This window comes from Lissotriton vulgaris, chromosome 9, assembly GCF_964263255.1.
Source record: "Lissotriton vulgaris chromosome 9, aLisVul1.2, whole genome shotgun sequence".
NCBI lineage: Eukaryota > Metazoa > Chordata > Amphibia > Caudata > Salamandridae > Lissotriton > Lissotriton vulgaris.
This window is the reverse complement of record NC_141697.1, coordinates 541,974,700-541,997,169: the sequence shown is the minus strand read 5'-3', so window position 1 is coordinate 541,997,169 and position 22,470 is coordinate 541,974,700. Positions and strand designations below refer to the sequence as shown.

General features: G+C 43.7%; 6 non-coding genes across 6 annotated transcripts; all 6 read left to right on the top strand.

The window, feature by feature from the left end:
- Positions 1-4,104: 4,104 nt before the first annotated feature.
- On the top strand, positions 4,105-4,176 carry TRNAG-CCC (transfer RNA glycine (anticodon CCC)). Its single transcript has one exon. It is a non-coding gene; the product is annotated as a tRNA-Gly (tRNA).
- Positions 4,177-5,702: 1,526 nt separating this feature from the next.
- Positions 5,703-5,774, top strand: TRNAG-ACC (transfer RNA glycine (anticodon ACC)). Its single transcript has one exon. It is a non-coding gene; the product is annotated as a tRNA-Gly (tRNA).
- Positions 5,775-12,048: 6,274 nt separating this feature from the next.
- Positions 12,049-12,120, top strand: TRNAG-ACC (transfer RNA glycine (anticodon ACC)). Its single transcript has one exon. It is a non-coding gene; the product is annotated as a tRNA-Gly (tRNA).
- A 1,502-nt stretch (positions 12,121-13,622) lies between these two features.
- Positions 13,623-13,694, top strand: TRNAG-UCC (transfer RNA glycine (anticodon UCC)). The gene has a single exon. It is a non-coding gene; the product is annotated as a tRNA-Gly (tRNA).
- Positions 13,695-15,216: 1,522 nt separating this feature from the next.
- On the top strand, positions 15,217-15,288 carry TRNAC-ACA (transfer RNA cysteine (anticodon ACA)). Its single transcript has one exon. It is a non-coding gene; the product is annotated as a tRNA-Cys (tRNA).
- Positions 15,289-16,817: 1,529 nt separating this feature from the next.
- TRNAG-UCC (transfer RNA glycine (anticodon UCC)) lies at positions 16,818-16,889 on the top strand. The gene has a single exon. It is a non-coding gene; the product is annotated as a tRNA-Gly (tRNA).
- The last annotated feature ends 5,581 nt before the right edge of the window (positions 16,890-22,470 follow it).

The following is a 22,470-nucleotide window of genomic DNA, read 5'->3' as shown; positions in this document are numbered from 1 at the left end:
TGGATGCTTCATATTCGCATAGTTTCCTGTCCAACGTCCACTCACGTCCCGAACGCTCCCAAATGCTCAAAAGCCTCACACCGGGCAAGCCCTCACCGGGTAGATCTCTGGCTCCAAGGTAAAGCCAAATCCTGAGCATGCTAGTGCTAGGATACCCGAGAGAGAGAGAGAGAGGGTTCAAGAGCTACTGTCTTGATAAAGGCCTGAAACGGCTAGTGCCTAAGAGTCTCTGACTTTCAGTTATGACTGATTGTGAGAGGGGAAGATGAAGTTTTTCTGCACCCAGCATGCCTTGGGATATACTTATGCAAATGAGGTGAGAGCCAGACCAATCCCACGCTACTCTGCTTAATGATCCTTATCTGCATAAAAAGAACACTTTCACAACAGAGCAGAGTGGCGCAGCGGAAGCTTGCTGGGCCCATAACCCAGAGGTCGATGGATCGAAACCATCCTCTGCTAATTTTGCTTGATTTTCCTTCCAAGGACCAAGCTGTCATTTCCAGGCTACCAGCAAGGAAAAGCGCAAGCTTGTGCCAGCTATGTGAGAAAAGACTTCTCAACTATCTGTGTCTGCTGAAATACAAGAGAGGGATCGTCAAAGGAACCACACTGTACTTTGAAAGTAAAGGCACACAATAATAAGCATGAATGACTGGTGGGACCTTCAAACACTTTTATGGGGAGGCTTTGAATTTCATTCTTCCCTTTTTGTTCTGCTCTTATCTATCTCCTGGGCATTTCATGGAATGTTCTCTATTTCTCTTCCCTGCTTTGCTTCCCATGCTGTCTCTATATGTTCATATCTATTATTTGTAATGCTGCTTTCCATTCTTCTCTTCTGCACAGCTTTGTCCTTGGTTTCAATCCCAGTTCCTTACCCTCTACAAAAACTTTCTATTGCTTTTCATGTTGGTATCTAAACCAAATGCACCATTGAAGCTGGTGCAAGATAGTCATTGAACTCAGGGTCCTAATGTTTAGAACCGAGAGCGCACAGATCAGAGGGTGTTGGTGGTATAGTTTTGAGCATAGCTGCCTTCCAAGCAGTTGACCTGGGTTCAATTCCCGGCCAACGCAGTACAAATACTTATATATTCTGCAAGCAGGATATATTTTAATGCAACATTTCACAAAATGGAAATATAATGAACAGGTTAATCAGCCATTATATAAAAAATAAACAAATATGTAGGCAAGCATTTCGATCGCCCCTTCTGCTATATTCATTGTCCTAATATATGATAAGTTTCATAAAGCAGAGTCACCACTCACATGTGCTGGTAAAAAATATGTTACAGTGGGCAGACAATGAAAGAGCTGAGGCCCGACCAGACATTTTAACTCCAGCATCTCTATGTTAAAAAGCATTTCCTAGGCAATATTTAGCCTCTGAAAAAAATTATGCAAGATCCAGCAATAAATCTGGCAAAAGTCCCCAACATTTTGTGCATACTTGTGCCCTCACCTGAATGTAGCACCACCTTGTAGCCGTCGGAGGTTACTGCAGCTCACAAAATGTTTCATCAGAGGGCAAGTTTAGAGGAATCCAAAAGGCAGATGTCCATGGAAAGAGCCTCCGACTGCAGCAGGAAGTTTGGATGCTTCAAATTTGCATAGCTTCCAGTCCAACGTCCTCTCATGGACCTAAAGCTCCCAAACGCTCAAAAGCCTTACACCCGGCAAGCCCTCACCGGGTAGATCTCTGGCTCCCAGGTAAAGCCAAATACTGAGCATGCAAGCACTAGGATCACAGAGAGAGAGAGAGACAGAGAGCGTCGGAGAGCTGCTGTCTTGTTAAAGGCCTGAAACGGCTAGTGCCTAAGAGGGTCTGGACTTTCAGTTGTGACTGATTGTGAGAGGGGAAGATAAAGATTTTCTGCACCCAGCATGCCTTGCGATACACTTAGGCAAATGAGGTGAGAGCCCGACCAATCCCACGTCACTCCGCTGAATGCCTCCTCATCTGCATAAAGAGAACACTTTCACAAAGGAGCAGAGTGGCGCAGCAGAAGCGTGCATTTCCACGTTGCCAGAAAGGAAAAGTGCAAGCTTGTGCCAGCTATGTGAGGAAAGATTTCTCAACTATTCGTGTCTGTGTAATACAAGAGTGATCGTGAAAGGTACAACCCTGTACTTTGAAAGTAAAGACACACAATTATAACCATAAATGACTGGTGGGAGCTTCACACAACTTTCTGGGCATGCTTTGAATTTCATTCTTCCCTTTTTGTTCTGCTCTTATCTATCTCCTGGGCATTTCATTGAATGTTCTCTTTCTCTTCCCTGCTTTGCTTCCCATGCTGCCTATATATGCTCATTTCTACTATTTGTACTGTTGCTTTTCATTTCTTCTCTTCTGCACAGCTTTGTCCTTGGTTTCAATCCCCAGTTCCTTACCCTCTGCAAAAAACGTTCTACTGCTTCTCATGTTGGTATCTAAACCAAATGCACCATTGAAGCTGGTGCAAGATAGTCATTGATTTCTGCAACGTAATATTTAGAACCGAGAGCTAACACATCAGAGGGCGTTGGTGGTATAGTGGTGAGCATAGCTGCTTCCCAAGCAGTTGACCCGGGTTCGATTCCCAGCCAACGCACTGAAAATAATTATATTTTCTGCAAGCAGGATATATTTTAATGCAACATGTCACAAAATGGAAATTTCACGAACAGATTAATCAGCCATATATAAAAAAATAAACAAATACGTGGGCAAACATCTCAATCGCACCTTCTGCTACATACATTGTCCTAATATATGATAAGTTTCATAAAGCAGAGTCACAACTCACATGTGCTGGTAATAAATTTGTTACAGTGGGCAAACAATGGAAGGGCTGAGGCTTGACCAGACATTGTAACTCCAGCATCTCCATGTTAAAAATCGTTTCTAGGCAATATCTAGCCTCTGAAAAAAATATGCAAGATCCACAGATAAGTCTGGCAAAAGTCCCTAACATTTTGTGCATACTTGTGCTCTCACCTGAATGTAGCGCCACCTTGTAGCTGTCGAAGGAAACTGCTGCTCACAAAATGTTTTATCCGAAGGCAAGTTGAGAGGAATCCAAGAGTCAGATGTCCATGGAAAGAGCCACTCACTGAAGCAGGAATGTTGGATGCTTCATATTCGCATAGTTTCCTGTCCAACGTCCACAACGCTCCCATCGCTCAAAAGCCTCGCCCTCACCGGGTAGATCTCTGGCTCCCAGGTAAAGCCAAATCCTGAGCATGCTAGTGCTAGGATACCCGAGAGAGAGAGAGAGAGAGAGGGTTCAAGAGCTACTGTCTTGATAAAGGCCTGAAACGGCTAGTGCCTAAGAGTCTCTGACTTTCAGTTATGACTGATTGTGAGAGGGGAAGATGAAGTTTTTCTGCACCCAGCATGCCTTGGGATATACTTATGCAAATGAGGTGAGAGCCAGACCAATCCCACGCTACTCTGCTCAATGCTCCTTATCTGCATAAAAAGAACACTTTCACAACAGAGCAGAGTGGCGCAGCGGAAGCGTGCTGGGCCCATAACCCAGAGGTCGATGGATCGAAACCATCCTCTGCTAATTTTGCTTGATTTTCCTTCCAAGGACCAAGCTGTAATTTCCACATAGCCAGAAAGGAAAAGTGCAAGCTTGTGCCAGCTATGTGAGGAAAGATTTCTCAACTATTCGTGTCTGTGTAATACAAGAGTGATCGTGAAAGGTACAACCCTGTACTTTGAAAGTAAAGACACACAATTATAACCATAAATGACTGGTGGGAGCTTCACACAACTTTCTGGGCATGCTTTGAATTTCATTCTTCCCTTTTTGTTCTGCTCTTATCTATCTCCTGGGCATTTCATGGAATGTTCTCTTTCTCTTCCCTGCTTTGCTTCCCATGCTGCCTATATATGCTCATTTCTACTATTTGTACTGTTGCTTTTCATTTCTTCTCTTCTGCACAGCTTTGTCCTTGGTTTCAATCCCCAGTTCCTTACCCTCTGCAAAAAACGTTCTACTGCTTCTCATGTTGGTATGTAAACCAAATGCACCATTGAAGCTGGTGCAAGATAGTCATTGATTTCTGCAACGTAATATTTAGAACCGAGAGCTAACACATCAGAGGGCGTTGGTGGTATAGTGGTGAGCATAGCTGCTTCCCAAGCAGTTGACCCGGGTTCGATTCCCGGCCAACGCACTGAAAATACTTATATTTTCTGCAAGCAGGATATATTTTAATGCAACATGTCACAAAATGGAAATTTCACGAACAGATTAATCAGCCATATATTAAAAAATAAACAAATACGTGGGCAAACATCTCAATCGCACCTTCTGCTACATACATTGTCCTAATATATGATAAGTTTCATAAAGCAGAGTCACAACTCACATGTGCTGGTAATAAATTTGTTACAGTGGGCAAACAATGGAAGGGCTGAGGCCCGACCAGACATTGTAACTCCAGCATCTCTATGTTAAAAAGCATTTCTAGGCAATATCTAGCCTCTGAAAAAAATATGCAAGATCCACAGATAAATCTGGCAAAAGCCCCTAACATTTTGTGCATACTTGTGCTCTCACCTGAATGTAGCGCCACCTTGTAGCTGTCGAAGGAAACTGCTGCTCACAAAATGTTTTATCAGAAGGCAAGTTGAGAGGAATCCGAGAGTCAGATGTCCATGGAAAGAGCCACTCACTGAAGCAGGAATGTTGGATGCTTCATATTCGCATAGTTTCCAGTCCAACGTCCACTCACGTCCAGAACGCTCCCAAATGCTCAAAAGCCTCACACCGGGCAAGCCCTCACCGGGTAGATCTCTGGCTCCCAGGTGAAGCCAAATCCTGAGCATGCTAGTGCTAGGATACCCAAGAGAGAGAGAGAGAGAGGGTTCAAGAGCTACTGTCTTGATAAAGGCCTGAAACGGCTAGTGCCTAAGAGTCTCTGACTTTCAGTTATGACTGATTGTGAGAGGGGAAGATGAAGTTTTTCTGCACCCAGCATGCCTTGGGATATACTTATGCAAATGAGGTGAGAGCCAGACCAATCCCACGCTACTCTGCTTAATGATCCTTATCTGCATAAAAAGAACACTTTCACAACAGAGCAGAGTGGCGCAGCGGAAGCGTGCTGGGCCCATAACCCAGAGGTCGATGGATCGAAACCATCCTCTGCTAATTTTGCTTGATTTTCCTTCCAAGGACCAAGCTGTCATTTCCAGGCTACCAGCAAGGAAAAGCGCAAGCTTGTGCCAGCTATGTGAGAAAAGACTTCTCAACTATCTGTGTCTGCTGAAATACAAGAGAGGGATCGTCAAAGGAACCACACTGTACTTTGAAAGTAAAGGCACACAATAATAAGCATGAATGACTGGTGGGACCTTCAAACACTTTTATGGGGAGGCTTTGAATTTCATTCTTCCCTTTTTGTTCTGCTCTTATCTATCTCCTGGGCATTTCATGGAATGTTCTCTATTTCTCTTCCCTGCTTTGCTTCCCATGCTGCCTCTATATGTTCATATCTATTATTTGTAATGCTGCTTTCCATTCTTCTCTTCTGCACAGCTTTGTCCTTGGTTTCAATCCCAGTTCCTTACCCTCTACAAAAACTTTCTATTGCTTTTCATGTTGGTATCTAAACCAAATGCACCATTGAAGCTGGTGCAAGATAGTCATTGAACTCAGGGTCCTAATGTTTAGAACCGAGAGCGCACAGCTCAGAGGGCGTTGGTGGTATAGTGGTGAGCATAGCTGCCTACCAAGCAGTTGACCCGGGGTCGATTCCCGGCCAACGCAGTACAAATACTTATATATTCTGCAAGCAGGATATATTTTAATGCAACATTTCACAAAATGGAAATATAATGAACAGGTTAATCAGCCATTATATAAAAAATTAACAAATATGTAGGCAAGCATTTCGATCGCCCCTTCTGCTATATTCATTGTCCTAATATATGATAAGTTTCATAAAGCAGAGTCACCACTCACATGTGCTGGTAAAAAATATGTTACAGTGGGCAGACAATGAAAGAGCTGAGGCCCGACCAGACATTTTAACTCCAGCATCTCTATGTTAAAAAGCATTTCCTAGGCAATATTTAGCCTCTGAAAAAAATATGCAAGATCCAGCAATAAATCTGGCAAAAGTCCCCAACATTTTGTGCACACTTGTGCCCTCACCTGAATGTAGCACCACCTTGTAGCCGTCGGAGGTAACTGCAGCTCACAAAATGTTTCATCAGAGGGCAAGTTTAGAGGAATCCAAAAGGCAGATGTCCATGGAAAGAGCCTCCGACTGCAGCAGGAAGTTTGGATGCTTCAAATTTGCATAGCTTCCAGTCCAACGTCCTCTCATGTACCGAACGCTCCCAAACGCTCAAAAGCCTTACACCCGGCAAGCCCTCACCGGGTAGATCTCTGGCTCCCAGGTAAAGCGAAATACTGAGCATGCAAGCACTAGGATCACAGAGAGAGAGAGAGACAGAGAGCGTCGGAGAGCTGCTGTCTTGTTAAAGGCCTGAAACGGCTAGTGCCTAAGAGGGTCTGGACTTTCAGTTGTGACTGATTGTGAGAGGGGAAGATAAAGATTTTCTGCACCCAGCATGCCTTGCGATACACTTAGGCAAATGAGGTGAGAGCCCGACCAATCCCACGTCACTCCGCTGAATGCCTCCTCATCTGCATAAAGAGAACACTTTCACAAAGGAGCAGAGTGGCGCAGCGGAAGCGTGCTGGGCCCATAACCCAGAGGTCGATGGATCGAAACCATCCTCTGCTAATTTTGCTTGATTTTCCTTCCAAGGACCAAGCTGTCATTTCCATGTTGCCAGAAAGGAAAAGTGCAAGCTTGTGCCAGCTATGTGAGAAAAGACTTCTCAACTATTCGTGTCTGTGTAATACAAGAGTGATCGTGAAAGGTACAACCCTGTACTTTGAAAGTAAAGACACACAATTATAACCATAAATGACTGGTGGGAGCTTCACACAACTTTCTGGGCATGCCTTGAATTTCATTCTTCCCTTTTTGTTCTGCTCTTATCTATCTCCTGGGCATTTCATGGAATGTTCTCTTTCTCTTCCCTGCTTTGCTTCCCATGCTGCCTATATATGGTCATTTCTACTATTTGTACTGTTGCTTTTCATTTCTCCTCTTCTGCACAGCTTTGTCCTTGGTTTCAATCCCCAGTTCCTTACCCTCTGCAAAAAACGTTCTACTGCTTCTCATGTTGGTATCTAAACCAAATGCACCATTGAAGCTGGTGCAAGATAGTCATTGATTTCTGCAACGTAATATTTAGAACCGAGAGCTAACACATCAGAGGGCGTTGGTGGTATAGTGGGGAGCATAGCTGCTTCCCAAGCAGATGACCAAGGGTTCGGTTCCCGGCCAACGCACTGAAAATACTTATATTTTCTGCAAGCATGATATATTTTAATGCAACATGTCACAAAATGGAAATTTCACGAACAGATTAATCAGCCATATATAAAAAAATAAACAAATACGTGGGCAAACATCTCAATCGCACCTTCTGCTACATACATTTTCCTAATATATGATAAGTTTCATAAAGCAGAGTCACAACTCACATGTGCTGGTAATAAATTTGTTACAGTGGGCAAACAATGGAAGGGCTGAGGCCCGACCAGACATTGTAACTCCAGCATCTCTATGTTAAAAAGCATTTCTAGGCAATATCTAGCCTCTGAAAAAAATATGCAAGATCCACAGATAAATCTGGCAAAAGACCCTAACATTTTGTGCATACTTGTGCTCTCACCTGAATGTAGCGCCACCTTGTAGCTGTTGAAGGAAACTGCTGCTCACAAAATGTTTTATCAGAAGGCAAGTTGAGAGGAATCCAAGAGTCAGATGTCCATGGAAAGAACCACTCACTGAAGCAGGAATGTTGGATGCTTCATATTCGCATAGTTTCCCGTCCAACGTCCACTCACGTCCCGAACGCTCCCAAACGCTCAAAAGCCTCGCCCTCACCGTGTAGATCTCTGGCTCCCAGGTAAAGCCAAATCGTGAGCATGCTAGTGCTAAGATCACAGAGAGAGAGAGAGAGAGAGAGAGAGAGAGAGAGGGTTCAAGAGCTACTGTCTTGATAAAGGCCTGAAACGGCTAGTGCCTAAGAGTCTCTGACTTTCAGTTATGACTGATTGTGAGAGGGGAAGATGAAGTTTTTCTGCACCCAGCATGCCTTGGGATATACTTATGCAAATGAGGTGAGTGCCAGACCAATCCCACGCTACTCTGCTTAATTATCCTTATCTGCATAAAAAGAACACTTTCACAACAGAGCAGAGTGGCGCAGCGGAAGCGTGCTGGGCCCATAACCCAGAGGTCGATGGATCGAAACCATCCTCTGCTAATTTTGCTTGATTTTCCTTCCAAGGACCAAGCTGTCATTTCCACGCTACCAGCAAGGAAAAGCGCAAGCTTGTGCCAGCTATGTGAGAAAAGACTTCTCAACTATCTGTGTCTGCTGAAATACAAGAGAGGGATCGTCAAAGGCTCCACACTGTACTTTGAAAGTAAAGGCACACAATAATAAGCATGAATGACTGGTGGGACCTTCAAACACTTTTATGTGGAGGCTTTGAATTTCATTCTTCCCTTTTTTGTTCTGCTCTTATCTATCTCCTGGGCATTTCATGGAATGTTCTCTATTTCTCTTCCCTGCTTTGCTTCCCATGCTGCCTCTATATGTTCATATCTATTATTTGTAATGCTGCTTTCCATTCTTCTCTTCTGCACAGCTTTGTCCTTGGTTTCAATCCCAGTTCCTTACCCTCTACAAAAACTTTCTATTGCTTTTCATGTTGGTATCTAAACCAAATGCACCATTGAAGCTGGTGCAAGATAGTCATTGAACTCAGGGTCCTAATGTTTAGAACCGAGAGCACACAGATCAGAGGGCGTTGGTGGTATAGTGGTGAGCTTAGCTGCCTTCCAAGCAGTTGACCCAGGTTCGATTCCCGGCCAACGCAGTACAAATACTTATATATTCTGCAAGCAGGATATATTTTAATGCAACATTTCACAAAATGGAAATATAATGAACAGGTTAATCAGCCATTACATAAAAAATAAACAAATATGTAGGCAAGCTTTTCGATCGCCCCTTCTGCTATATTCATTGTCCTAATATATGATAAGTTTCATAAAGCAGAGTCACCACTCACATGTGCTGGTAAAAAATATGTTACAGTGGGCAGACAATGAAAGAGCTGAGGCCCGACCAGACATTTTACCTTCAGCATCTCTATGTTAAAAAGCATTTCCTAGGTAATATTTAGCCTCTGAAAAAAATATGCAAGATCCAGCAATAAATCTGGCAAAAGTCCCCAACATTTTGTGCATACTTGTACCCTCACCTGAATGTAGCACCACCTTGTAGCCGTCGGAGGTAACTGCAGCTCACAAAATGCTTCATCAGAGAGCAAGTTTATAGGAATCCAAAAGGCAGATGTCCATGGAAAGAGCCTCCGACTGCAGCAGGAAATTTGGATGCTTCAAATTTGAATAGCTTCCAGTCCAACGTTCTCTCATGTACCGAACGCTCCCAAACGCTCAAAAGCCTTACACCCGGCAAGCCCTCACCGGGTAGATCTCTGGCTCCCAGGTAAAGCCAAATACTGAGCATGCAAACACTAGGATCACAGAGAGAGAGAGAGACAGAGAGCGTCGGAGAGCTGCTGTCTTGTTAAAGGCCTGAAACGGCTAGTGCCTAAGAGGGTCTGGACTTTCAGTTGTGACTGATTGTGAGAGGGGAAGATAAAGATTTTCAGCACCCAGCATGCCTTGCGATACACTTAGGCAAATGAGGTGAGAGCCCGACCAATCCCACGTCACTCCGCCGAATGCCTCCTCATCTGCATAAAGAGAACACTTTCAAAAAGGAGCAGAGTGGCGCAGCGGAAGCGTGCTGGGCCCATAACCCAGAGGTCGATGGATCGAAACCATCCTCTGCTAATTTTGCTTGATTTTCCTTCCAAGGACCAAGCTGTCATTTCCACGTTGCCAGAAAGGAAAAGTGCAAGCTTGTGCCAGCTATGTGAGGAAAGACTTCTCAACTATTCGTGTCTGTGTAATACAAGAGTGATCGTGAAAGGTACAACCCTGTACTTTGAAAGTAAAGACACACAATTATAACCATAAATGACTGGTGGGAGCTTCACACAACTTTCTGGGCATGCTTTGAATTTCATTCTTCCCTTTTTGTTCTGCTCTTATCTATCTCCTGGGCATTTCATGGAATGTTCTCTTTCTCTTCCCTGCTTTGCTTCCCATGCTGCCTATATATGCTCATTTCTAATATTTGTACTGTTGCTTTTCATTTCTTCTCTTCTGCACAGCTTTGTCCTTGGTTTCAATCCCCAGTTCCTTACCCTCTGCAAAAAACGTTCTACTGCTTCTCATGTTGGTATCTAAACCAAATGCACCATTGAAGCTGGTGCAAGATAGTCATTGATTTCTGCAACGTAATATTTGGAACCGAGAGCTAACACGTTGGTGGTATAGTGGTGAGCATAGCTGCTTCCCAAGCAGTTGACCCGGGTTCGATTCCCAGCCAACGCACTGAAAATACTTATATTTTCTGCAAGCAGGATATATTTTAATGCAACATGTCACAAAATGGAAATTTCACGAACAGATTAATCAGCCATATATAAAAAAATAAACAAATACTTGGGCAAACATCTCAATCGCACCTTCTGCTACATACATTGTCCTAATATATGATAAGTTTCATAAAGCAGAGTCACAACTCACATGTGCTGGTAATAAATTTGTTACAGTGGGCAAACAATGGAAGGGCTGAGGCCCGACCAGACATTGTAACTCCAGCATCTCTATGTTAAAAAGCATTTCTAGGCAATATCTAGCCTCTGAAAAAAATATGCAAGATCCACAGATAAATCTGACAAAAGTCCCTAACATTTTGTGCATACTTGTGCTCTCACCTGAATGTAGCGCCACCTTGTAGCTGTCGAAGGAAACTGCTGCTCACAAAATGTTTTATCAGAAGGCAAGTTGAGAGGAATCCAAGAGTCAGATGTCCATGGAAAGAGCCACTCACTGAAGCAGGAATGCACGTCCCGAACGTTCCCAAATGCTCAAAAGCCTCACACCGGGCAAGCCCTCACCGGGTAGATCTCTGGCTCCCAGGTAAAGCCAAATCCTGAGCATGCTAGTGCTAGGATACCCGAGAGAGAGAGAGAGGGTTCAAGAGCTACTGTCTTGATAAAGGCCTGAAACGGCTAGTGCCTAAGAGTCTCTGACTTTCAGTTATGACTGATTGTGAGAGGGGAAGATGAAGTTTTTCTGCACCCAGCATGCCTTGGGATATACTTATGCAAATGAGGTGAGAGCCAGACCAATCCCACGCTACTCTGCTTAATGATCCTTATCTGCATAAAAAGAACACTTTCACAACAGAGCAGAGTGGCGCAGCGGAAGCGTGCTGGGCCCATAACCCAGAGGTCGATGGATCGAAACCATCCTCTGCTAATTTTGCTTGATTTTCCTTCCAAGGACCAAGCTGTCATTTCCAGGCTACCAGCAAGGAAAAGCGCAAGCTTGTGCCAGCTATGTGAGAAAAGACTTCTCAACTATCTGTGTCTGCTGAAATACAAGAGAGGGATCGTCAAAGGATCCACACTGTACTTTGAAAGTAAAGGCACACAATAATAAGCATGAATGACTGGTGGGACCTTCAAACACTTTTATGGGGAGGCTTTGAATTTCATTCTTCCCTTTTTGTTCTGCTCTTATCTATCTCCTGGGCATTTCATGGAATGTTCTCTATTTCTCTTCCCTGCTTTGCTTCCCATGCTGCCTCTATATGTTCATATCTATTATTTGTAATGCTGCTTTCCATTCTTCTCTTCTGCACAGCTTTGTCCTTGGTTTCAATCCCAGTTCCTTACCCTCTACAAAAACTTTCTATTGCTTTTCATGTTGGTATCTAAACCAAATGCACCATTGAAGCTGGTGCAAGATAGTCATTGAACTCAGGGTCCTAATGTTTAGAACCGAGAGCGCACAGCTCAGAGGGCGTTGGTGGTATAGTGGTGAGCATAGCTGCCTACCAAGCAGTTGACCCGGGTTCGATTCCCGGCCAACGCAGTACAAATACTTATATATTCTGCAAGCAGGATATATTTTAATGCAACATTTCACAAAATGGAAATATAATGAACAGGTTAATCAGCCATTATATAAAAAATTAACAAATATGTAGGCAAGCATTTCGATCGCCCCTTCTGCTATATTCATTGTCCTAATATATGATAAGTTTCATAAAGCAGAGTCACCACTCACATGTTCTGGTAAAAAAACTATGTTACAGTGGGCAGACAATGAAAGAGCTGAGGCCCGACCAGACATTTTAACTCCAGCATCTCTATGTTAAAAAGCATTTCCTAGGCAATATTTAGCCTCTGAAAAAAATATGCAAGATCCAGCAATAAATCTGGCAAAAGTCCCCAACATTTTGTGCATACTTGTGCCCTCACCTGAATGTAGCGCCACCTTGTAGCTGTTGAAGGAAACTGCTGCTCACAAAATGTTTTATCAGAAGGCAAGTTGAGAGGAATCCAAGAGTCAGATGTCCATGGAAAGAGCCACTCACTGAAGCAGGAATGTTGGATGCTTCATATTCGCATAGTTTCCTGTCCAACGTCCACAACGATCCCAAACGCTCAAAAGCCTCACACCGGGTAGATCTCTGGCTCCCAGGTAAAGCCAAATCCTGAGCATGCTAGTGCTAGGTTACCCGAGAGAGAGAGAGAGAGGGTTCAAGAGCTACTGTCTTGATAAAGGCCTGAAACGGCTAGTGCCTAAGAGTCTCTGACTTTCAGTTATGACTGATTGTGAGAGGGGAAGATGAAGTTTTTCTGCACCCAGCATGCCTTGGGATATACTTATGCAAATGAGGTGAGAGCCAGACCAATCCCACGCTACTCTGCTTAATGATCCTTATCTGCATAAAAAGAACATTTTCACAACAGAGCACAGGGGTGCAGCGGAAGTGTGCTGGGCCCATAACCCAGAGGTCGATGGATCGAAACCATCCTCTGCTAATTTTGCTTGATTTTCCTTCCAAGGACCAAGCTGCCATTTCCAGGCTACCAGCAAGGAAAAGCGCAAGCTTGTGCCAGCTATGTGAGAAAAGACTTCTCAACTATCTGTGTCTGCTGAAATATAAGAGAGGGATCGTCAAAGGATCCACACTGTACTTTGGAAGTAAAGGCACACAATAATAAGCATGAATGACTGGTGGGACCTTCAAACACTTTTATGGGGAGGCTTTGAATTGCATTCTTCCCTTTTTGTTCTGCTCTTATCTATCTCCTGGGCATTTCATGGAATGTTCTCTATTTCTCTTCTCTGCTTTGCTTCCCATGCTGCCTCTATGTGTTCATATCTATTATTTGTATTGCTGCTTTCCATTCTTCTCTTCTGCACAGCTTTGTCCTTGGTTTCAATCCCAGTTCCTTACCCTCTACAAAAACTTTCTATTGCTTTTCATGTTGGTATCTAGACCAAATGCACCATTGAAGCTGGTGCAAAATAGTCATTGAACTCAGGGTCCTAATGTTTAGAACCGAGAGCACACAGATCAGAGGGCGTTGGTGGTATAGTGGTGAGCATAGCTGCCTTCCAAGCAGTTGACCCGGGTTCGATTCCCGGCCAACGCAGTACAAATACTTATATATTCTGCAAGCAGGATATATTTTAATGCAACATTTCACAAAATGGAAATATAATGAACAGGTTAATCAGCCATTATATAAAAAATAAACAAATATGTAGGCAAGCATTTCGATCGCCCCTTCTGCTATATTCATTGTCCTAATATATGATAAGTTTCATAAGGCAGAGTCACCACTCACATGTGCTGGTAAAAAATATGTTACAGTGGGCAGACAATGAAAGAGCTGAGGCCTGACCAGACATTTTAACTCCAGCATCTCTATGTTAAAAAGCATTTCCTAGGCAATATTTAGCCTCTGAAAAAAATATTCAAGATCCAGCAATAAATCTGGCAAAAGTCCCCGACATTTTGTGCATACTTGTGCCCTCACCTGAATGTAGCACCACCTTGTAGCCGTCGTAGGTAACTGCAGCTCACAAAATGTTTCATCAGAGGGCAAGTTTAGAGAAAGGCAGATGTCCATGGAAAGAGCCTCCGACTGCAGCAGGAAGTTTGGATGCTTCAAATTTGCATAGCTTCCAGTCCAACGTCCTCTCATGTACCGAAAGCTCCCAAACGCTCAAAAGCCTTACACCCGGCAAGCCCTCACCGGGTAGATCTCTGGCTCCCAGGTAAAGCCAAATACTGAGCATGCAAGCACTAGGATCACAGAGAGAGAGAGAGACAGAGAGCGTTGGAGAGCTGCTGTCTTGTTAAAGGCCTGAAATGGCTAGTGCCTAAGAGGGTCTGGACTTTCAGTTGTGACTGATTGTGAGAGGGGAAGATAAAGATTTTCTGCACCCAGCATGCCTTGCGATACACTTAGGCAAATGAGGTGAGAGCCCGACCAATCCCACGTCACTCCGCTGAACGCCTCCTTATCTGCATAAAGAGAACACTTTCACAAAGGAGCAGAGTGGCGCAGCGGAAGCGTGCTGGGCCCATAACCCAGAGGTCGATGGATCGAAACCATCCTCTGCTAATTTTGCTTGATTTTCCTTCCAAGGACCAAGCTGTCATTTCCACTTTGCCAGAAAGGAAAAGTGCAAGCTTGTGCCAGCTATATGAGGAAAGACTTCTCAACTATTCGTGTCTGTGTAATACAAGAGTGATCGTGAAAGGTACAACCCTGTACTTTGAAAGTAAAGACACACAATTATAACCATAAATGACTGGTGGGAGCTTCACACAACTTTCTGGGCATGCTTTGAATTTCATTCTTCCCTTTTTGTTCTGCTCTTATCTATCTCCTGGGCATTTCATGGAATGTTCCCTTTCTCTTCCCTGCTTTGCTTCCATTGCTGCCTATATATGCTAATTTCTACTATTTGTACTGTTGCTTTTCATTTCTTCTCTTCTGCACAGCTTTGTCCTTGGTTTCAATCCCCAGTTCCTTACCCTCTGCAAAAAACGTTCTATTGCTTCTCATGTTGGTATCTTAACCAAATGCACTATTGAAGCTGGTGCAAGATAGTCATTGATTTCTGCAACGTAATATTTAGAACCGAGAGCTAACACATCAGAGGGCGTTGGTGGTATAGTGGTGAGCATAGCTGCTTACAAAGCAGTTGACCCGGGTTCGATTCCCGGCCAACGCACTGAAAATACTTATATTTTCTGCAAGCAGGATATATTTTAATGCAACATGTCACATAATGGAAATTTCACGAACAGATTAATCAGCCATATATAAAAAAATAAACAAATACGTGGGCAAACATCTCAATCGCACCTTCTGCTACATACATTGTCCTAATATATGATAAGTTTCATAAAGCAGAGTCACAACTCACATGTGCTGGTAATAAATTTGTTACAGTGGGCAAACAATGGAAGGGCTGAGGCCCGACCAGACATTGTAACTCCAGCATCTCTATGTTAAAAAGCATTTCTAGGCAATATCTAGCCTCTGAAAAAAATATGCAAGATCCACAGATAAATCTGGCAAAAGACCCTAACATTTTGTGCATACTTGTGCTCTCACCTGAATGTAGCGCCACCTTGTAGCTGTTGAAGGAAACTGCTGCTCACAAAATGTTTAATCAGAAGGCAAGTTGAGAGGAATCCAAGAGTCAGATGTCCATGGAAAGAACCACTCACTGAAGCAGGAATGTTGGATGCTTCATATTCGCATAGTTTCCTGTCCAACGTCCACTCACGTCCCGAACGCTCCCAAACGCTCAAAAGCCTCGCCCTCACCGTGTAGATCTCTGGCTCCCAGGTAAAGCCAAATCCTGAGCATGCTAGTGCTAAGATCAGAGAGAGAGAGAGAGAGAGAGAGAGAGAGAGAGAGGGTTCAAGAGCTACTGTCTTGATAAAGGCCTGAAACGGCTAGTGCCTAAGAGTCTCTGACTTTCAGTTATGACTGATTGTGAGAGGGGAAGATGAAGTTTTTCTGCACCCAGCATGCCTTGGGATATACTTATGCAAATGAGGTGAGAGCCAGACCAATCCCACGCTACTCTGCTTAATGATCCTTATCTGCATAAAAAGAACAATTTCACAACAGAGCAGAGTGGCGCAGCGGAAGCGTGCTGGGCCCATAACCCAGAGGTCGATGGATCGAAACCATCCTCTGCTAATTTTGCTTGATTTTCCTTCCAAGGACCAAGCTGTCATTTCCAGGCTACCAGCAAGGAAAAGCGCAAGCTTGTGCCAGCTATGTGAGAAAAGAATTCTCAACTATCTGTGTCTGCTGAAATACAAGAGAGGGATCGTCAAAGGATCCACACTGTACTTTGAAAGTAAAGGCACACAATAATAAGCATGAATGACTGGTGGGACCTTCAAACACTTTTATGGGGAGGCTTTGAATTTCATTCTTCCCTTTTTGTTCTGCTCTTATCTATCTCCTGGGCATTTCATGGAATGTTCTCTATTTCTCTTCCCTGCTTTGCTTCCCATGCTGCCTCTATATGTTCATATCTATTATTTGTAATGCTGCTTTCCATTCTTCTCTTCTGCACAGCTTTGTCCTTGGTTTCAATCCCAGTTCCTTATCCTCTACAAAAACTTTCTATTGCTTTTCATGTTGGTATCTAAACCAAATGCACCATTGAAGCTGGTGCAAGATAGTCATTGAACTCAGGGTCCTAATGTTTAGAACCGAGAGCACACAGATCAGAGGGCGTTGGTGGTATAGTGGTGAGCATAGCTGCCTTCCAAGCAGTTGACCTGGGTTCGATTCCCGGCCAACGCAGTACAAATACTTATATATTCTGCAAGCAGGATATATTTTAATGCAACATTTCACAAAATGGAAATATAATGAACAGGTTAATCAGCCATTACATAAAAAATAAACAAATATGTAGGCAAGCATTTCGATCGCCCCTTCTGCTATATTCATTGTCCTAATATATGATAAGTTTCATAAAGCAGAGTCACCACTCACATGTGCTGGTAAAAAATATGTTACAGTGGGCAGACAATGAAAGAGCTGAGGCCCGAACAGACATTTTAACTTCAGCATCTCTATGCTAAAAAGCATTTCCTAGGCAATATTTAGCCTCTGAAAAAAATATGCAAGATCCAGCAATAAATCTGGCAAAAGTCCCCAACATTTTGTGCATACTTGTGCCCTCACCTGAATGTAGCACCACCTTGTAGCCGTCGGAGGTAACTGCAGCTCACAAAATGTTTCATCAGCGGGCAAGTTTAGAGGAATCCAAAAGACAGATGTCCATGGAAAGAGCCTCCGACTGCAGCAGGAAATTTGGATGCTTCAAATTTGAATAGCTTCCAGTCCAACGTCCTCTCATGTACCGAACGCTCCCAAACGCTCAAAAGCCTTACACCCGGCAAGCCCTCACCGGGTAGATCTCTGGCTCCCAGGTAAAGCCAAATACTGAGCATGCAAGCACTAGGATCACAGAGAGAGAGAGAGACAGAGAGCGTCGGAGAGCTGCTATCTTGTTAAAGGCCTGAAACGGCTAGTGCCTAAGAGGGTCTGGACTTTCAGTTGTGACTGATTGTGAGAGGGGAAGATAAAGATTTTCTGCACCCAGCATGCCTTGCGATACACTTAGGCAAATGAGGTGAGAGCCCGACCAATCCCACGTCACTCCGCTGAATGCCTCCTCATCTGCATGAAGAGAACATTTTCAAAAAGGAGCAGAGTGGCGCAGCGGAAGCGTGCTGGGCCCATAACCCAGAGGTCGATGGATCGAAACCATCCTCTGCTAATTTTGCTTGATTTTCCTTCCAAGGACCAAGCTGTCATTTCCACGTTGCCAAAAAGGAAAAGTGCAAGCTTGTGCCAGCTATGTGAGGAAAGACTTCTCAACTATTCGTGTCTGTGTAATACAAGAGTGATCGTGAAAGGTACAACCCTGTACTTTGAAAGTAAAGACACACAATTATAACCATAAATGACTGGTGGGAGCTTCACACAACTTTCTGGGCATGCTTTGAATTTCATTCTTCCCTTTTTGTTCTGCTCTTATCTATCTCCTGGGCATTTCATGGAATGTTCTCTTTCAATTCCCTGCTTTGCTTCCCATGCTGCCTATATATGCTCATTTCTACTATTTGTACTGTTGCTTTTCATTTCTTCTCTTCTGCACAGCTTTGTCCTTGGTTTCAATCCCCAGTTCCTTACCCTCTGCAAAAAACGTTCTACTGCTTCTCATGTTGGTATCTAAACCAAATGCACCATTCAAGCTGGTGCAAGATAGTCATTGATTTCTGCAACGTAATATTTAGAACCGAGAGCTAACACATCAGAGGGAGTTGGTGGTATAGTGGTGAGCATAGCTGCTTCCCAAGCAGTTAACCCGGGTTCGATTCCCGGCCAACGCACTGAAAATGCTTATATTTTCTGCAAGCAGGATATATTTTAATGCAACATGCCACAAAATGGAAATTTCACGAACAGATTAATCAGCCATATATAAAAAAATAAACAAATACGTGGGCAAACATCTCAATCGCACCTTCTGCTACATACATTGTCCTAATATATGATAAGTTTCATAAAGCAGAGTCACAACTCACATGTGCTGGTAAAAAATGTGTTACAGTGGGCAAACAATGGAAGGGCTGAGGCCCGACCAGACATTGTAACTCCAGCATCTCTATGTTAAAAAGCATTTCTAGGCAATATCTAGCCTCTGAAAAAAATATGCAAGATCCACAGATAAATCTGGCAAAAGTCCCTAACATTTTGTGCATACTTGTGCTCTCACCTGAATGTAGCGCCACCTTGTAGCTGTCGAAGGAAACTGCTGCTCACAAAATGTTTTATCAGAAGGCAAGTTGAGAGGAATCCAAGAGTCAGATGTCCATGGAAAGAGCCACTCACTGAAGCAGGAATGTTGGATGCTTCATATTCGCATAGTTTCCTGTCCAACGTCCACTCACGTCCCGAACGCTCCCAAACGCTCAAAAGCCTCGCCCTCACCGTGTAGATCTCTGGCTCCCAAGTAAAGCCAAATCCTGAGCATGCTAGTGCTAGGATCACAGAGAGAGAGAGAGAGAGAGGGTTCAAGAGCTACTGTCTTGATAAAGGCCTGAAACGGCTAGTGCCTAAGAGTCTCTGACTTTCAGTTATGACTGATTGTGAGAGGGGAAGATGAAGTTTTTCTGCACCCAGCATGCCTTGGGATATACTTATGCAAATGAGGTGAGTGCCAGACCAATCCCACGCTACTCTGCTTAATTATCCTTATCTGCATAAAAAGAACACTTTCACAACAGAGCAGAGTGGCGCAGCGGAAGCGTGCTGGGCCCATAACCCAGAGGTCGATGGATCGAAACCATCCTCTGCTAATTTTGCTTGATTTTCCTTCCAAGGACCAAGCTGTCATTTCCAGGCTACCAGCAAGGAAAAGCGCAAGCTTGTGCCAGCTATGTGAGAAAAGACTTCTCAACTATCTGTGTCTGCTGAAATACAAGAGAGGGATCGTCAAAGGATCCACACTGTACTTTGAAAGTAAAGGCACACAATAATAAGCATGAATGACTGGTGGGACCTTCAAACACTTTTATGGGGAGGCTTTGAATTTCATTCTTCCCTTTTTGTTCTGCTCTTATCTATCTCCTGGGCATTTCATGGAATGTTCTCTATTTCTCTTCCCTGCTTTGCTTCCCATGCTGCCTCTATATGTTCATATCTATTATTTGTAATGCTGCTTTCCATTCTTCTCTTCTGCACAGCTTTGTCCTTGGTTTCAATCCCAGTTCCTTACCCTCTACAAAAACTTTCTATTGCTTTTCATGTTGGTATCTAAACCAAATGCACCATTGAAGCTGGTGCAAGATAGTCATTGAACTCAGGGTCCTAATGTTTAGAACCGAGAGCGCACAGATCAGAGGGCGTTGGTGGTATAGTGGTGAGCTTAGCTGCCTTCCAAGCAGTTGACCCGGGTTCGATTCCCGGCCAACGCAGTACAAATACTTATATATTCTGCAAGCAGGATATATTTTAATGCAACATTTCACAAAATGGAAATATAATGAACAGGTTAATCAGCCATTACATAAAAAATAAACAAATATGTAGGCAAGCTTTTCGATCGCCCCTTCTGCTATATTCATTGTCCTAATATATGATAAGTTTCATAAAGCAGAGTCACCACTCACATGTGCTGGTAAAAAATATGTTACAGTGGGCAGACAATGAAAGAGCTGAGGCCCGACCAGACATTTTAACTTCAGCATCTCTATGTTAAAAAGCATTTCCTAGGTAATATTTAGCCTCTGAAAAAAATATGCAAGATCCAGCAATAAATCTGGCAAAAGTCCCCAACATTTTGTGCATACTTGTACCCTCACCTGAATGTAGCACCACCTTGTAGCCGTCGGAGGTAACTGCAGCTCACAAAATGTTTCATCAGAGGGCAAGTTTATAGGAATCCAAAAGGCAGATGTCCATGGAAAGAGCCTCCGACTGCAGCAGGAAATTTGGATGCTTCAAATTTGAATAGCTTCCAGTCCAACGTCCTCTCATGTACCGAACGCTCCCAAACGCTCAAAAGCCTTACACCCGGCAAGCCCTCACCGGGTAGATCTCTGGCTCCCAGGTAAAGCCAAATACTGAGCATGCAAGCACTAGGATCACAGAGAGAGAGAGAGACAGAGAGCGTCGGAGAGCTGCTGTCTTGTTAAAGGCCTGAAACGGCTAGTGCCTAAGAGGGTCTGGACTTTCAGTTGTGACTGATTGTGAGAGGGGAAGATAAAGATTTTCTGCACCCAGCATGCCTTGCGATACACTTAGGCAAATGAGGTGAGAGCCCGACCAATCCCACGTCACTCTGCCGAATGCCTTCTCATCTGCATAAAGAGAACACTTTCAAAAAGGAGCAGAGTGGCGCAGCGGAAGCGTGCTGGGCCCATAACCCAGAGGTCGATGGATCGAAACCATCCTCTGCTAATTTTGCTTGATTTTCCTTCCAAGGACCAAGCTGTCATTTCCACGTTGCCAGAAAGGAAAAGTGCAAGCTTGTGCCAGCTATGTGAGGAAAGACTTCTCAACTATTCGTGTCTGTGTAATACAAGAGTGATCGTGAAAGGTACAACCCTGTACTTTGAAAGTAAAGACACACAATTATAACCATAAATGACTGATGGGAGCTTCACACAACTTTCTGGGCATGCTTTGAATTTCATTCTTCCCTTTTTGTTCTGCTCTTATCTATCTCCTGGGCATTTCATGGAATGTTCTCTTTCTCTTCCCTGCTTTGCTTCCCATGCTGCCTATATATGCTCATTTCTAATATTTGTACTGTTGCTTTTCATTTCTTCTCTTCTGCACAGCTTTGTCCTTGGTTTCAATCCCCAGTTCCTTACCCTCTGCAAAAAACGTTCTACTGCTTCTCATGTTGGTATCTAAACCAAATGCACCATTGAAGCTGGTGCAAGATAGTCATTGATTTCTGCAACGTAATATTTGGAACCGAGAGCTAACACGTTGGTGGTATAGTGGTGAGCATAGCTGCTTCCCAAGCAGTTGACCCGGGTTCGATTCCCGGCCAACGCACTGAAAATACTTATATTTTCTGCAAGCAGGATATATTTTAATGCAACATGTCACAAAATGGAAATTTCACGAACAGATTAATCAGCCATATATAAAAAAATAAACAAATACGTGGGCAAACATCTCAATCGCACCTTCTGCTACATACATTGTCCTAATATATGATAAGTTTCATAAAGCAGAGTCACAACTCACATGTGCTGGTAATAAATTTGTTACAGTGGGCAAACAATGGAAGGGCTGAGGCCCGACCAGACATTGTAACTCCAGCATCTCTATGTTAAAAAGCATTTCTAGGCAATATCTAGCCTCTGAAAAAAATATGCAAGATCCACAGATAAATCTGACAAAAGTCCCTAACATTTTGTGCATACTTGTGCTCTCACCTGAATGTAGCGCCACCTTGTAGCTGTCGAAGGAAACTGCTGCTCACAAAATGTTTTATCAGAAGGCAAGTTGAGAGGAATCCAAGAGTCAGATGTCCATGGAAAGAGCCACTCACTGAAGCAGGAATGCACGTCCCGAACGTTCCCAAATGCTCAAAAGCCTCGCCCTCACCGGGTAGATCTCTGGCTCCCAGGTAAAGCCAAATCCTGAGCATGCTAGTGCTAGGATACCCGAGAGAGAGAGAGAGAGAGAGAGGGTTCAAGAGCTACTGTCTTGATAAAGGCCTGAAACGGCTAGTGCCTAAGAGTCTCTGACTTTCAGTTATGACTGATTGTGAGAGGGGAAGATGAAGTTTTTCTGCACCCAGCATGCCTTGGGATATACTTATGCAAATGAGGTGAGAGCCAGACCAATC